The sequence below is a fragment of the Salvelinus sp. IW2-2015 genome, unplaced genomic scaffold (genome assembly GCF_002910315.2).
Source record: "Salvelinus sp. IW2-2015 unplaced genomic scaffold, ASM291031v2 Un_scaffold4368, whole genome shotgun sequence".
In the NCBI taxonomy this organism is placed as follows: domain Eukaryota; kingdom Metazoa; phylum Chordata; class Actinopteri; order Salmoniformes; family Salmonidae; genus Salvelinus; species Salvelinus sp. IW2-2015.
Window position 1 is genome coordinate 1 of NW_019945638.1, and position 17,819 is coordinate 17,819.

The window sequence follows — 17,819 nt, forward strand, 5'->3', positions numbered from 1 at the left end:
GGCTGGCGACTCTGGCTGCATTCATGGCTGGCTGGCGACCTGGCTGCTCATGGCTGGCTGGCGCTCGCAAGATCCTGGCTGGTTGGGTTCTGGCAGATCCTTGTTGTTGGCGGCTGCTCGGCAAGATCCTGTATTGACGGCCTGGCAGATCTGACTGGACGATGGCTCTAGCGGCTCTATGATGACGGCTCTGATGGCTCGGGCGACGGGGTCTCATGTCGGGGCAACGGATTGGCTCAATGGCGCTGGGTAGACGGATGGCTCAGATGGCGCTGCAGACGGATGGCTCAGATGCTGGGGCAGACGGATGGCTCAGATGCGCGGGTAGCACGGATGGTCACGATGGAGCTGGGTAGACGGATGCTCAGATGCAGATCGGTTAGAAACATGGTATTGCGGTCCGGTGGATAACTGCAACAGAGCTTCAGTATTATCGCCCTTTGTGATTAGCCTGTTAGGAAATCTAACTCGTTAGAATGAGAGGACACTGGCAAAGGATATGGATAAACCACCCTTTTAAATCAAGGACTAAGATCGCGTGTCAGGGGATAAAAAGAAACGCAGTTAGCTGTACTTTTCTCACTATGAAGTACGTATCGCACATCAATTATATCAAGTGCGTGAGTTGATCCGCGGGCACATTGTGTGTGATGCTCGAGCTGTGGGGTCTGGGAGGCTGACAGTCACATTTCTTTTCAAAGAGCAATGCAGTGCGAGAGTGGGACGTGCATCGAGAGAAGGAAGTGTTATACCAAAATGAACTGGGCCTACGTTGCACAATAGAGCGACTATAGCTAGCTGCTTCTGGTTGACGTTGGTACCGCAATGAGGTGGGGTCACCGCCTGAAGGTGGTGACAGCACTCAGGGCGAGTGCGGGAGAGGAATGGACACAGAGATGCGTAGTGACGGCCTTGTGTAGGACACACAAACAAAAGAAGAGCTGGGTGTTGGGTCGTGGCCGCAGGAGATGTGGTGTCAGCACGGAACTTATAGAACGCTACTTTAAGGCAGTGTGCATGTGGGGGAAGGAATCTAGTGCTGTGCTGTGACCTGGCAGACGCATTAGGCTAGCTTGGGTTGCTCCGAACGACCGAGTGTTAGGGTGCTGGGGAGTCACGCATCTCGAGAAGAGCTTCGTGGCAGGAGCCATGGAAATCAGACTCAACAGATGAGTCTTCTTGCCGTGGAAGCCACACAATGTGAGGAGGTGTGGGATTGACTGTGTGTAGGCCTGGTTTGGTTGGTTAGTCGGTCGTGGAGCACCTCTCGGCACACTTAATTACGGGAGCTAAGGTGCCGGGTAGGAGGACAGGGCTCTGGACGATCTGATATTCAAGCAGCATGAGTAGACCTCGGTAGTAAGGACAAGGCTGAAGGTGATGGGGCGTGGCAATGGTTTGCGCAGAGTGAATAGTATTACCTATATGTGCCAGTCTGGGAATGAGGCGTACTACGGCTCACTTTGAGCACCGAGTGAGCCTGCTCAATACCATGTGACGTCGAATTTGTTAGTTCTGCTGGTATCGCGCATAGAGCCTGTGACGTGTGGATGGTAGAGGAAATAGAACCGCACCGCTGTAGCTACGGCGAACCGGGACACATGCGTAAGCTGGTCCATGTTAAAGCCGGCCGGGAGACGCACGTGGTGGCCAGATGCGTGGCGCTTCAGTCGGCTCGAACTGCTCAATTCTAGCCCGCCAACATCGTGGAGTGAATGTACGAACGGGCTATGCACGCGTCAGGAGACAACATGCGCTCTACTGCCGTCAACACGGTGGCTGCCGTATCTCGTGCCCAGGTAAGTACAGGCAGTTGGCAGGTTCTCTACCTGACTTCGCAATACTTTTAGCCACCCAGAAGATTTTGGGTTGTACTCAGGGCTTCCCCTTGCTTCCGTGCTGCTCTCATATCGCCGCCTCTCTGCTTGTCGCTGCCTCAGCTTAGCTTTGGGGCGGCGATATTCCCTGGTGAGGCCAAGGTCCTTACATCAATTTCGTCCTCCATGTCCAGAATTCCTGTGTAGGTGGGTCTTGCCGGTTGACACGCGTTGGTCGATTCTGGTGGTAATTCTGTCACGATCGTCAGTGAAGAGGAGGACATAGGCGCAGGCTGAAAAATAACAATCTGTCTTTTAATGAAGGAAAAACAAACACTTACAAAATAACAAAACCGATGCGTGAAGCTAAGATACTAAGTGGCAACACGCAACATAGAAAAGACATAAACATTACCAAATTGCAGATGCTATGCTGCTAAATATGGCTCCACTCAGAGATAATGAAAGGACATCTGTTCTGGATTGAGAACGCACTCAAGGCAACCATAACTTACTAGAAAAGTATCAGCTCAACACAAACTCATCACGTAAACCCAACACCCCTTACCATAATACACCCAAAACGACAAAACACAGAAATTTCCATGTACACTGACCTAATAAAAAATAAAGAAAAAAAGATATACTAAAGGGCTGACAATTGACTGTTGCAGATAAGGCTCTGTGATGAGTAGTTGCACATAAAAAATAACTTTGGTGGTTTAATTACGTGTACCAACACATAAAAATAAGAACATGTAAATGGATTTCCATGGCATTTTCACCTCTGATGGCTTGTCACAGATTTATTTTTCTGTTAAGTAGCTGATATGTGCCACTCTGGTTTGCCAGTGCACTCTAGGCAAAGTGGAGATATCGAGTGCAGTATAGCTACATGTGAATTATTTATGTACAAAAATATTATTTTACTTATCAATGGCAGTCAAGCGATCGGTCATCATGTCACTCAGAAAAAGACCTCTAGATATTATGGAGAGGAAGCTGCAAGCATCAATGCAGCTGTGCACTTGTCACCCCCCTGTGAAGTCATCATAAACTTTATTAATCTGTAGCTAAACTTGCATGTGTTGAAGTAATCTGTGAGCTGCTTGACAGCGTGTGCTTAAAGCTAGTGAGGGATAAGTGGTTCCAGTTTCAGATTTTGTAGTTGTTGTCAGTATTGCAGCAAGATGGAAGGAGAGCGGCCAAAGGAGGAATTGGCTTGGGCAAGGATTAGCTGCTGAGCGCGTGCTACTAGGTGGGGTGCTGCTATGGTGACCAGGAGCTGAGATAAGGGGGGACTTACTAAGCAGGATCTTGTGTTAGATGACTGGAGCCAGTGGTTTGGCGATGAGTTGAAGGGAGGGCCAGGCACCGAGAGCGAACAGGTGGAGTGGTGTTAGTAATGGGTCGCTTTGTGACAAAAGAGGCACTGTGATAGACTTGCATCCAATTTATTGAGTGGGTATTGGGAGAGAGGAGAAATGCGAGGTTGAGGATTGGGTGAGGGTCAGTTTTTACGAGTATGTTTGACAGCATGAGTGAAGGATATTGTTGGAATAGGGAGAGCATCTAATTTAACGTTGGATTGGGAGATGTTTGATGTGAGTCTGGAGAGGAGAGTTGTACAGTCTAACTAGACACCTGGATTTGTATTGTCCACATGCTCTAGTCAGAACGTGCCAGGTAGTGATGCTGGACGGGCGGGGCCAGGTGCAGGAGCGATCGGTTTGAAAGCATGGCATTTAGTTTTACTTGTCTTTAAGAGCAGTTGGAGGCCACGGAAGGAGAGTTGTATGCATTGAAGGCTCGTCTGGAGGGTGTAAAACAGTGTTCAAAGAATGGGCCAGAAGTATGACAGAATGGTGTCGTCTTCATAGAGGTGGATATGAGACTCCCAAGCAAGAGGCGACATATTGATGTACAGAGAAGAGAGTCCGGCCCAGAATTGAACCTGTGGCACCCCATAGAGACGGAGGCGGACAACAGGGCCCTCCGATTTTGACATACTGTAATCTACTCTATGAGAAGTGTGGTGAAGCCAGGCGAGGCAATCCTTTTGAGAAACCAGGCTTATAAGTCTGCCGATGAGGAAGTTGGTGATTGACAGAGTCGAAAGCTGGCAGGTGCAATGAATCTGCTGCACAGTGATTGTTTCCTTATAATGAGGTTAAGATATTGCTTAGACCTTGAGCGTGTCTGAGGTGCACACGATGACCAGCTTGAAACCAGATTGCCTAGCGGAGCGTGCGGCGGATGTCCGATGGTCGGTAAATTGCTTGTGTGTTGACTTGGCGTTTGAAGACTTAAAAGGAGGGTAGGATAGATATAGGTATGGTCTGTAGCAGTTGGGTCTAAGTGTCCCATTTGAAGAGGGGGATGACGCGCAGCTGCTTCCAATTTGTGGAATCCAATCAGAGCGACACGACGATCATATCCTTATTAATGATGGTCTTTAGCATAGAAGTGCTCAAGATAATTAGGGAGGGATTGAGAACGAGGCTATATAGGGGTTGAACACACAGGCAGTTAAATATACAGTGTAGCGAACTCAGGCTAATGTAAAGGGGTTGATACGGGCTTATAATTTGAGGGATTCGAACTAGGATATGTAGATAGGCATTGAAAACATGCTTGAGCAGATAATTGGTGAGAAGAGTGTCAGATTGTTGAGTATACATGTGACAGACATCGAGCTGAATTTGTAGGGTCAGATTTTGCAGCTTCTTTCAGTTATACAGTTCTGGCGTCACTTGGATTTGGTGAAGAAGGAGCAATTGGGGAAGGCGTCTTGGAGGCCGCATAGCGATATTCTGATGTTTGGTGTGGTGTCAGTGCTTGTTAGACCTTTTCACCGGATAGCCAGCGCTTTGGTTCGTCGTAGCCAGGTGGAGAAGCAGGCCAGCCCGTAGCCCAAAAAATGCTTACATATTGTTACTCATTCTCGATGTGGTAGTCGGAATTTGTCGGTGGTCGCTTGAAGTCAAGATTTACTCTATCCTCATGCAGTGGCAGCTGGGAGGTAATGCGTTGTTTCTATATGTGTCCTCTCACATGGAATCGATCGTGCTAATCAGTGTCCAACGAACTTTTATGGAGTCTTGGTGTTGCAGAAGCAAGATTTTTTTCTGCTAATTAGAAAAAGCTAGCGCTGGATCTTGATCTAATGCGTGTGTATTTGGTTCTAACTTCTCTCGAAGAGTTCAGCATATCCGGGGGCTGTTCGTAATGGACTAAATGGCAGAACGGCCATAGGAAACTATGTTTCTCTGCGTGTTGGTTTAAGGGTGACAGTCAGGTCGTGGAGAGGGTCTAACCAAGGAGGTATGAGAGACCTGTTGTTCCTGGGTTTATAAAAGGTCGTATTGAAATGGGGCATCTTATAACTTTCTCTAGAAGCGCCTAGGCAAATTTCGCACTTTTCGGGCCATTGCCTAAAACCGCCGTCTCAGAATGCGGGCGCCTAATCATACAAGATATTGACAAAAATAAGTTTATCAATCATGCATCCATTGTGCAAGGTATACAAACAGCCAACGCCTAGCTAATGTTGTTATGGCACTATTCGTTTCAGATTTTTGAAATATAATTTGACAGCGGAAGAAATGCCAATTTCTGTGCAGTGATAAGCTCTTCGAATGACCAGACAGCTAGAGCTCCGAAGCTCATGAATGCAAAGCGAAAAAACCAAAAAAGAGTAATAATGGAGATAGCCTTTAATCCACTCAATGAGCAATACACTGGTATCAGCCGGCATGGTTATGCACGGTCAGACAAACGACACGTAACCGTACACACCAGTTACACAACAAATGTTTTTTTGTTCGAGTAAATATGTATACTTTTACACTGAAAAGAACGATTCTGGTGGTTGGGCATTTACGTTCAAAACAAGCCTATGCTGTGGTTGTCCGTTGACAAACTTGCCCAAAAGTTACAACGTATGGTCGTAGAACATGTCAAAATGGGTTGTTTTTTTATACACGCATAGTCGGCTCACGGGCTTGTATTTTAACATAACATAAATCAATCATGATTTCACCCCGGGACGCAGCTAACGCTATACTCATACAGATTCAAGAGAAAGGGTAACAGGGGTGCCCTTCTGCGTGACGCCGCAGCGAAAATATTCAATGACGAACGTGACTACTTTTGAAAAAAACAAACCTCGCTAGCATTTTTGTACATAATAGAAAGCCTGGAAACTATGTCTAGAAGCCTGTCACAGCTCCAGGAATGCCATGGAAAAAGGGAATCATGGTTGCATTCACGCCTTTAATATGGAGGTTAGACGGCCAGAACACATAACTCTTTGGCTGCAAGCCGAAGCCAGGGCACATGATGATCCCCACAGTACCCATTCAAGTGCAGGGCGCGAAAGTTCAAATATATGTTTTAATGAAATATTAACTTTCACCTTAACAAGATCCAATACAGCATTATGTAGAAGGATAAACATTGATGACAGCCAGCCAGATATGTGGCGATTTTTTAATGGTTTTACCAGAACCCGCACCAAGAAACTACCGTACGGTTCTTTAATTAGCTTAGCTCACCAAATACAAAAAAGGCCAGAATTTTCTCGACAGGCACAGGTTGGATTATAGCACAACAACCTAGAAACAAAGAACCAGACCAAGCAACCAGAAGAAAACAAACTCTCATCAAGTGATAGTTTCTTAAATAAAAACAATATAACTGGTGAAGCCACAATAGACCATATTGTGCTCGGTCGTGTTTGGTTTGAACAAGTTTGCATAATTTGAGCACCGTATAATAGTTTACATATGAGTCACGCAATCACAGCATACCGTCAGAAATAGAGAAGCAAGCAGAGTAACAGAACAGCCAAAGTCAAGAGTACTATTACTCCATATAAAACATTTTGGAAAAAGTCCTGGTGTAAAAGCAATATGGAAAACAGGCATCTTGTGATCCAGCCAATATGTTGCGATTTATAAGTGTTGTACAGCGAAACAAATATAGCATTATTAGCTAACAATACAGAAACCACCCATTTACGCAGCAGACAAAGTTAGCGACGTAACAAATCAGCAAGAAGATGATATTATTTTTGACTAGACCTTGATCAAGCTTCATCAAATGACAGTCCTTATAATCAGGTCTTATACACTCACTTTATGTGGTTTGTTTCGAAATGTGCATATTTAGAAGCATGGACAGAATAGTGGTTGACGACGTTCTGCTAAAGGTAGCATTTATTTCCACAATGTCGCGGATGTATTTTCTGACACTCACTTTCGACCAAAGTACTGATGAATCAAACATTTACTCAAAAATCTGTTGTATATCTGGGAAATGATAGATACAGCTAGTTCTTAATGGCAATGCCGGTGTAGATTTTAAAATAACTTCATTACGAGATCGCAGCTTAGTTTACTAGCGAGAGAGTTGCCCAAAATATGGGCGAGGAAACTACGTAGTAGCAACAATGTTCGAGCAGATAGTATGAAATACAATCATAAATGGTTCTACCATTTTGAGTGATTGTCATCGGAGTAATGTTGTCACAAGGGGTCCTTGATCCAGACAATGTTGTTTGGATTTAGAATGTCTCTACGTCCAGTCACTTAGCACGGTAAACGTAGCAAGAGTGGCGCGAAGCTCTCGCTTCTGAACATACGCAGAACAGAAGCCTATACACGCGTAACTCCCGAAATGTCAAGTAATGTAATAAAACTGATATTAAAAAACAGTTGAAGATGATTAATGTCAGCATGGTATAAAATAAAGAGAGCTACGGAGATATTAGATCATTATAACGACAGCTTTACAGAGTGACGTGGAGGTCCGCGGGGGTAGGAGGGGGCAATTACCACGGTGCACTTCTCGGCGTTTTCAGAAAACAGGAAAGATTACGGGGTCAACACATTGCTCAAGGAGCTTGACTTATCGACCATCCTACGAATTAAGCCAGTGTTATGCCTTATCAGTTCCATGTTCTCTCTTGCGTGTCGACGTGCTTCTTTAGACGATCGATAGTTGGAGGGATAATTGAGGATTGCATGTATTAGGATAATAAAATCAGACATCTAATAGGGGGGTGGTCTCAGGCCTGAGATACAGAGAATAGATTCAAGATTTTCCGCACTTCCTTGTCAGGAACTTTGCTGCTAAAATGAAGTTCCTGTTTTACTAATAGATATAATTCAAACAGTTTTAGAAACTAGAGAGTTTTTCTATCCAATTATGTAATAATAATAAGTGATATTGGTATCGAGCGAATTGAGTTAACGAGGCCGTTTGAATGGGCACCTTTTATAAGGCTACTCAATACTGCGCCCTGAGCAAAGAGGTCAAAGAATAATATATATAATCTTACTTCCGGTTTAGTTTTCGTCAGGTTTTCGGCGTTGCAGAAAAGTTATTTTATTCTCACAGACAATATTTGTACCAGTTTTGGAAACGTTTGGAGCTGTTTTCATCCTAAGTCCTGCGTGAATATTATATGCATATCGTCTATGCGATCTGGGCCCAGAGAAAGTGTTCCTTTTACTGTTGGCATCGTTATGTAAACAAGAGAAAAAAAAACTTTGACGCCTGGCGATAGTAGAAGGTTAACCTGTGCTATGGACGGGCGTCCGTATAGCGGCCAAAGGCCAATGAATTTTGGCAGGGGCCAAATTCAATCAACAATGAAATCTCATAATTAAATTTCTCTCTAAACGATTACAGAGTTTATGACCCCATTTAGAACGCTATAATCTGTTGACATCATGACCACAGTGTCGATGTAAAAAGGCTTTTCGGCGAAGCAGGAACATATCATTATGTTGGTCCAGCAGACTAGTCATCAGAAAGCATACAGCGATTTTTCAACACAGAAGAAGGAGTCACAGAAAAGGGAAATACGAGATAAAATTAATCACTAACCTTTGATATTCTTCATCAGATTGACACTGCTGGGGAACAACATTTACACATATACATTAGTTTGTGTTCGATTCAGTTCATATGGTATATCCAAAAACTCAGTTTACATTTGGCTTTGTCTCAAACATCCGCTGAATGTGGCACAGAGTAATCAGTTGACAGGATTAGCTCAGTAATGAAATTGATAAAGATACAAGGTTATTCACAGAATTAAAGATATACTTTCTCCTTTAATGCAACCGCTGTGTCAGATTTCCCAAAAACTTTACGGAAAAAGCACACCGTGCTATAATCTGAGTACAGTGCTCAGAGCCCAAATAAGCCATAAAGATATTCGCCATGTTGTGGAGTCAACAGAAGTCAGAATAGCATTATAAATATTCACTTACCTTTGATGATCTTCATCAGAATGCACTCCCAGGAATCCCAGTTCCACAATAAATGTTTGATTTGTTCGATAAAGTTCATAATTTATGTCCAAACACCTCCTTTTTGTTAGCACGTTTAGCCCAGTAATCCAAATATGACGCGCAATCACTAGGAGCAGACGAAAGTCAAAAAGTTCCGTTACAGTCCGTAGAAACATGTCAAACTAAGTATAGAATCAATCTTTAGAATGTTTTTAACATAAATCTTCAATAATGTTCCAACCGGAGAATTCCTTTGTCTACAGAAATGCAATGGAACTCAAGCTAACTCTCACATGATGGTCAGCTCGTGGCACTCTGGGAGAGACCTTACTCAATCCCCTCTCATTCGCCTCCACTTCACAGTAGAAACATCAAACAAGGTTCTAAATACTGTTGACATCTAGTGAAAGCCTTAGGAAGTGCAATATGACCCCATAGACACTGTGTATTCGATAGGCCAAGAGTTGAAAACTACAAACCTCAGATTTCCCACTTCCTGGTTGGATTTTTCTCAGGTTTTCGCCTGCCATATGAGTTCTGTTATACTCACAGACATAATTCAAACAGTTTTAGAAACTTCAGAGTGTTTTCTATCCAAATCTACTAATAATATGCCTATATTAGCAACTGGGACTGAGTAGCAGGCAGTTTACTCTGGGCAAGCTTTTCATCCAAATGTGAAAATGCTGCCCCTTATCCCAAACAAGTTAAACATTTCCCAGTTTAGGTCACCTAGCAGCACGAGCTCTGAAGATAGATGCTCTGAATATAGACATATCATCATGTGACTCCAAGTTTACTTAGATATGATGGTTATTATATTCATTTTTGCACATAAAAGTGCCATTCCACCACCATTTCTCGCATAATACATTTTACAGACACAAAAATATCACACCTTGTCTAGTATTTTTTGTTTTGTTGACATGCTGAAAGTTTACAGACAAACGTTCTGTTTCCTTCAGGCCTGTCGTGACATTTCTATCTGACATGTACTTCAAAAATTTTGGATGAAACCTGGCCACTGAAAAAATGAAAAACATCCCAGTATTACTTTCTTTTATGTTTTTGTGGGGGGGTGGTAACCCTAAAATCCACGAAAGTCATCGCAAAAATAACTTTATTGGATGTTTTTTGGGATAATCCTAGTAAAACACAGAGCTACAATATCTGTTCCATTCCAACATATCAAGAAAGTGAATCGTAATCCTAACCTGTTGCATTGTAACTTTTGGATTTATTCTCCCATGTCATCCAATCCCAAACAGAGCGGCAACATATTCCTGSTTGACTACAAGAACCTGGATGGATTAAAGGCAAACGTGGTCAATATGAAACAACAGTACATAGCGGCTCCTCTGGTCCTGCTCTACAGAACCCCTAATGACAAGCTGGTTCCCATCGCCATCCAGGTAAGGTTGACCTAACTAACGTTGAAGTGAAGACCACAGTCACGGAGACCATTACAAGTGAGAGAGTCTGTAAACCCATCATGATTCAATCTCCTTTAGAGAGCCCACTTACCCGTGGAGGCTGGTGGAGGTAGAAATGCAGAGTACAGGCTCATTACTACCGTTCCCTTCTTTACGTTCCAAACATTATGACGAGCCCGTCCTCCCATGTTTCCCTCCACCAGCCTCCACTGTATCTGACAGCGCCCAAAGAAAATATGTTTGATATTGTCTTCAAATGCTTTTAATTAATGCATTACACACTTAGAACATCTGGTTCATCAAGGGTTCTTTGGGAAGGGTGATGGTTTTATCTCTATTTGGTTAGGTCAGGGTGTGACTTGGGTGGGCAAATCTATGTGTTCTATTTCTTTGTTGGCCGGGCCAATCAGAGGCAGCTGTCTATCGTTGTCTCTGATTGGGGATCATACTTAGGCAGCCTGTTTTCCACCTGAGTTTGTGGGATCATGTTTTTGTACAGTTACTGTGTAGCCTGCAGAACGTTACGTTTGTTTATATTTTTGTTTTGTTTGGGGTGTTCATCAAATAAAGAAAGATGTACGCTTACCACGCTGCACCTTGGTCTCATTCATCTAACGACGGACGTAACAGCCATTACATGTTAAATATGACTATGGCCAGTGAAAGTGTCTTGTGAAATACGTAAAGGATAATCAACGACTATGTGTTCTCTGGAAAATAATTAATAATGAGGTGTGTTCCACAAYGCGCTAGCAGAGTGGAACTAACCTTCCACAGAGTTACATTATTTTCCAGAGTACGCATAGAGCCCCGAGTTGATTATCCCTTTTATACCATGGCTATAATTTAGCACATTTACTGCTAGAAATGTGTTCATTTGCAGGGATAAATGAGTTCAACATCCACTGAAATAGCTAGCAAGTTTACTAGATAGCGACACTAGATGCCTGGGTAACCAAAAAGACTTGGTAGTTTATCTAACCAAACCATTAGTCCTAGCTTTCTATTATGAATTCGAATTCAGCAATGCCAATAACATTAACCTACAGCCATGTGCGCATTGTTGAGCTTATAATTTGAATAAAACATTTTTTTTTTTAAACAAATGTATCAACATTTTAAGCTAAACGGTCTGATCTGTTGCATCAGCCTATTGCATTTTTACATTTTTCATGGTATTTATAGAACTTTAAGAAAGGGTTCTTTATAGCACCATAAACGTTCCATTTATAACCTTATGTTCATGGTTATTTATAGAACCTTCAAAAAAGKGTTCTATGTAGCACCAAAAAGGAATCTGCTATTGTTATTATTTGTATTTTTGTRTTAAACAGGGATAATGTTGCTGGTAGCCATCTATGGGGTCCCTAACACTCCTTCTCTCCACAGCTGAAGCAGAAGCCTGCAAACAACAACCCCATCTTCCTTCCTACTGACTCTGAGTATGACTGGCTCCTGGCCAAGATCTTTGTGAGGAGCGCTGACTTTCAAGAGCATCAACTCAACGTCCACCTGCTGCGCACTCACCTCCTGGCTGAGGTGTTCGCCATAGCACTGCTGCGCAACATGCCCATGGTGCACCCTCTCTACAAGGTACATAACACAGCACAGCATAGCATAACCCCAGGAGGTTGGTGGCACCCTAATTGGGGAAGACGGGCACGTGGTAATGGCTGGAGTGGAATGGCATCAAACACATGGCTTCCATGTGTTTGATGCCATTCACTCCATCCCAGCCTATACTATGAGCCGTCCTCCCCTCAGTAGCCTCCACTGAGCATAGCATAGGATAACATAATATAGCATAGCATAACATATCATAGCATAACATAGCACAACATAATATAGCATAACATAATATAGCATAGCATAACATAATATAGCATAGCATAACATAGAATAGCATAACATAATATATCATACAATAAGATAATATATCATAGCATAACATAACAGATTATAGCATAGCATAACAGAATATAGCATAGCATAACATAATATAGCACAGCATAATATAGCATAGCATAACATAATATAACATAGCATGTCCAGTTGAAAAGTATAGTGCTCCGAGGATCAAATAAAATAAAATTTGATTTGTCACATGCGTCGAGTACAACAGCTGTAGACCTTAACGTGAAATGCTTACTTACCAACAATGCAGTTTTAAGTAAAAACAGTTAAGAAAATATTGACTAAATAAAATTAAAAATAAATTAAAAAAAATAACACAATAAAATAACAATAACGAGGCTATATACAGGCGGTACTGAGTCAATGTGCGTGGATACAGGTTACTCGAGGTAATTGAGGTAATTTGTACATGTAGGCAGTGGTAAAGTGAGGGGTGGGATCAATATAAATAGTCCGGGTGGCCATTTAATTGATTGTTCAACAGTCTTATGGCTTGTGGGTAGAAGCTGTTAATGAGCCTTTTGTACCTAGACCTGGCGCTCCGGTACCGCTTGCTGTGTGGTAGCAGAGAGAACAGTATATGACTTGKGTGACTSSAGTCTTTGACAATTTTTGGGGCCATCCTCTGACACCGCCTAGTATAGAGGTCCTGGATGGCAGGAAGCTTGGCCCCAGTGATGCACTGGGCCGTACACACTACCCTCTGTAGCGACKTACAGTCRGWTGCCGAGCAGTTGCCATACCAGGCGGTGATTCAACCGGTCAGGATGCTCTCGATCGTGCAGCTTTAGAACTTTTTGAGGATCTGAGGACCCATGGCAAATCTTTTCAGTCTCCTGAGGGGGAATAGGCATTGTCGTGCCCTCTTCCCGACTGTCTTGGTGTGTTTGGACCATGACAGAGGATAATGACACATGAAAGTATAATACACTTATTTCTAATGTGGTCCTCCAGACAGTCCTTACTAATGCCARTTTMTCTCTTGGGATTGTTGACCATCCATCCTTCTCTCCACCCTGGTTTACTGCTTTAGCTTCTGATTCCACACACCCGCTACTCCCTCCAGATCAACCTCTTGGCCCGGGCATTTCTAATAGCTGATGAAGGAGTTTTCACTCAGGTAGGCTCTTGACTGGATGTTTCCATAGAAGTTGTGGTGTCCATATTAGGAATCACACATCCATGGAAGTTGTGTCAGAGTCAGCATACATGCGGTTGTATGTCTTGTAGTGAACCTACAGTACCCCAAGTATGGTCATTTGGCGCTCCGGGTCAACATACTTGCTGGTAGGTTCCACTATCTCTCATAGAACCAGTGTAATATTGCAGCTTAGTTAAAGTACATTATAATGTTACAGAATTATGTAATCAAGTAACTTTAAGTGACGTTGTAGTTTGCTGCTTCGGGCGGAGAGGGGATGAATGAGATCCTGAGGAGATCTTTGGCCTCATTGACCTACAGCTCCCTCTGTGTGCCGGAAGACATCACTGCACGAGGTCTGGAGTCAGTCCCAACAACTACTACAGGGATGATGGATCAAGCTGTGGGACATCATCCACAGGTAGGCTACGACAGAGCAGACCTACATGGTAGTACAGTATCATCAGCTGGTAGAATCTAGAGTGAAGTATAGCTCTACATAGATATGATATCTTCTTCTTCTTTTGTTCTTCCGTTGTCGTCTTCGGTATAGGTTTGTAGAGGGAGTGATTGGTTTCTATTACAAGAGTGACTCAGAGGTCCGGGAAGACCAGGAACTACAGAACTGGATCAAGGATATATTTTACCAGGCTTCCTGGCCCAAGAATGCACAGGTGATGATGTACAGGGTAATAGGGGGGAAGGACGTATGGGTAAATGTCTTGTTTTTACCATTATGTTTTTTTGTTTCTGGACCAATACTTCCTCGGCATAACTCACAACTTCCATGGACTGACTGTCCTATAGTAACGTCACCCAGCTCCCCTGGCATAACTCCATTCATCACACACCTCTCTTGGTTCTATCTTTCTGTCCAGGAATCCTCAGTCTTTCTCACCTGTGCCAGAGGTCGTCAGTTCGTCACGTGGTGATTTTTCACTGCTCAGGCCAACATTCTGCTGTCAACTCTGGACAGGTGGTGTAGCATAGCCCATACTTTTTTCAAGTGTGTTATTAATCTAAATCTAAGCACTACTGACGTTTTCTGCTCTCATTACCATTTTGGAAGATTTTGCTAAAATGTTGCAAGTTTTTCTGTAATTCTTGCCACTATCATATCATCATTTCAGAATACACCATATTGGATGTCAGTAATAATCAGTCATTTTTCATCATGTTACAGTATGACTATGGTGGCTGGATGCCCAACACCCCCATCTCCCTGAAACAGCCACCTCCCCACCACTAAGGGGCAGTCTACTGAGAGACCATGCTGAAGACCCCTCGATGTCGGCACAACAGCACAGGGCATGTCACCATGTGGCTCCTTAGCAAGCAATCCAGTGACTTTGTGAGTCTGCCATCTTTCATGAACTATTATCATATAATCTAGGCCCAAATACTATATTTAGGTAAAAATATACATTTTAGTGTCTTTAATGTTATTGATATTATATTCTAAATTTTCACTATTATTCTCCTATGCAGGTGCCTTGGCCATTACCCAGAGGAGCACTTCAACGAGATACCACCTGCAAGATGATTCAGAAATTCCAGACGGAGCTGAAGGTCTTCAGCGAGACCGTCAATGCCAGGAACTCTGGGCTACCAGTGCCATACATACATGGACCTGCGTGTTGGAGAACAGCGTGGCCATTTAGATAAGCAAAGTCCTAGACCAGGGTCAGTTCATTAGGCATAATTGGAAGAAACTGAGGACTCTGGACTTTTCAGTAAGGTTTTATTTTTGTTGTCCTTTGTGCAGCTTTTTAAATGTTTTCCATTGAGTGCCTGATGAACATGACCTGATTCTGGAGGCATGCGCTAGTAAACATGCTTCAATCTATAAAATGTTTTATTGAGCATGATMATTTTTGGGGCTTCAATAAACKAATGTCTTAATTCAATCAGATAACGGGAAATCGTACTGTGGGCTCAGTCAGAATGTTATCGCTGTATCAGAAGTGTTAACTGTTAAACCAACACACACCTCCACATGGTGTCCCTCTCACAGACTAAGAAAACTTGTTGATGTTATTATTAACTTTGTACGTTTTAATGGATGTTAAGAAATACAGGGTCTTTCAGACGGATTCATTTCTGGTGCCATATAACTAACGACGACAGGGACTGCTGGTGAAAACGAGCTCTCCTGCTAAATGATGTGACAATGAAATGTTGATGAACAGTAAACAAGTGTCAGAATAATATGAGAGAACAATAGGTGTGACTATCGTTTACAATTAAAAGCTAATCATTTTTTAAATCTCCAGTCTTATTGTGATATTTGCCTCATGTCATTTTGGTTGAAGCCCTGTCTACCTCATGTATTAATTAAAAAATAAATGCATAAAATGATGAAGTTATACTCTCATTTCCTGCTTGTTTTAAGTCACCTTTATCATTCTGACCCGAACCAAACTAGTTCCAACAATGTAACCAGGCCATCTCAGTACAGCCTGGCTCGGTTTGGCCCAGTACACAGCAAAAGTGTTGGGTCCCTAACACCATGGGTGTTTCAAATTCTGACATAAATGACCACTTTATTAGTGCTGATGCTGTTACACTTACACAGTGTTAGGGCTGTCTGATGCTGTTACACTTACACAGTGTTAGGAAATGACATGTAGTGTTACAGTATTTTGGGGGGTTTTGTTTTAACACTGTAGGTTAAACCTCCCTGACCAAGGCCATTCTCCCCCGATTGCTCAGTTTGGCATCGCGGCCTGCTCGAGGAAGAGTCTAGGTGGTTCCAAACTTCTTCCATTTAAGAATGATGGTGGCCACTGTGTTCTTGGGGACCTTCAATGCTACAGATATTTTTTGGTACCCATCCCCAGATCTGTGCCTTGACACAATCCTGTCTCGGAGCTCTACGGACAATTCCTTCGACCTCATGGCTTGGTTTTCGCTCTGACATGCACTGTCAACTGTGGGACCATTATATAGACAGGTGTGTGCCTTTCCAAATCATGTTCAATCAGTTGAATTTACCACAGGTGGACTCCAGTCAAGTTGTAGAAATCTCAAGGATTATCAATGGAAACAGGATGCACCCGAGCTCAATTTCAAGTCTCATAGCAAAGGGTCTGAATACTTATGCAAATAAGGTATTACTCTTTTTATATATAAATATCTATATTTCTACAGAAAATTCTAAAAACCTGTTTTCGCTTCGTCACTGTGGGGAATTGTGTCTAGATTCATGCAGATGTTGTTGTTTTTTAAAATACATTTTAGAATAAGAGAATGCCAAGAGTGTGCAAAGCTGCCATCAAGGCAAAGGGTGGCTACTTTGAAGAATCTCAAATATAACATATTTTGATATGTTTAACTCTTTTTTGGTTACTACATGATTCCATGGGTGTCATTTCATAGTTTTGATGTCTTCACTATTATTCTACAATGTATAAAATAGTAAAAATAAAGAAAAACCCTGGAATGAGTAGGTGTGTCAACTTTTGACTGGTACTGTATTTTAAAGAATAAGGGATTGTTAACTTGCTTCCCTTATCTGTTAGCGAGTTTTGCAATGGTATATCCACTTCCATTGAAACAATTGTTAACAGAAATAAGATTCAACTCACACTCTTTTCCACAGGAAACATTGGAAGTTGTTTTGAGAGGACATATAGTTACATATAAAAATATTTTTTTCTTGGAATAGATCATCAATACTCTGTGAATCCCACTCCAGCATTTTACAAGAAACGACTGAATCTACACACYAAATTTGATTGGATGTCCACCCAAAAAATCTGAACGTATGCTTATGCAATCTAGTGGTGCGCTATGCCCCCGAATCCCATAGAAAATATGACTTTCATACGGCCACCTTTCCTACGCACTTCTCAGTRGTTGGTATTCAAACYTCCCTTGTGCAGCTGCGTAAAGGGCTTTGCAGGCGTGGTTCGCTTGTAGATTATTTAGGGTTAGGAAAGTATTAATGAATCATAAAAAACAGGTTTGGAGAGCCTTTAGGAAAGAAAGAAAACGCTGGTTTGATTCATTCTGAAAACTGCCATATTCAGTTCTTCAACCCATGGTAATGTTGCAAAATGATTGTACATAGAATTATAATAGGGAGAATAGTGTACAATAGTAGGCTATACCCTTGTCTGTTGCCTGCACTAACCATTGCCTGCACTAAGCATTGTTACTAGTGATACTCAGCAACAACCACATGGTTGTGACTGCGTTTACAGAGGAA

At 42.6% G+C, this 17,819-nt stretch overlaps 1 pseudogene; it reads left to right on the forward strand.

Moving 5' to 3' along the window:
• Nucleotides 1-10,353: 10,353 nt before the first annotated feature.
• On the forward strand, nt 10,354-15,270 carry LOC112077192 (hydroperoxide isomerase ALOXE3-like; annotated as a pseudogene).
• Nucleotides 15,271-17,819: the final 2,549 nt, after the last annotated feature.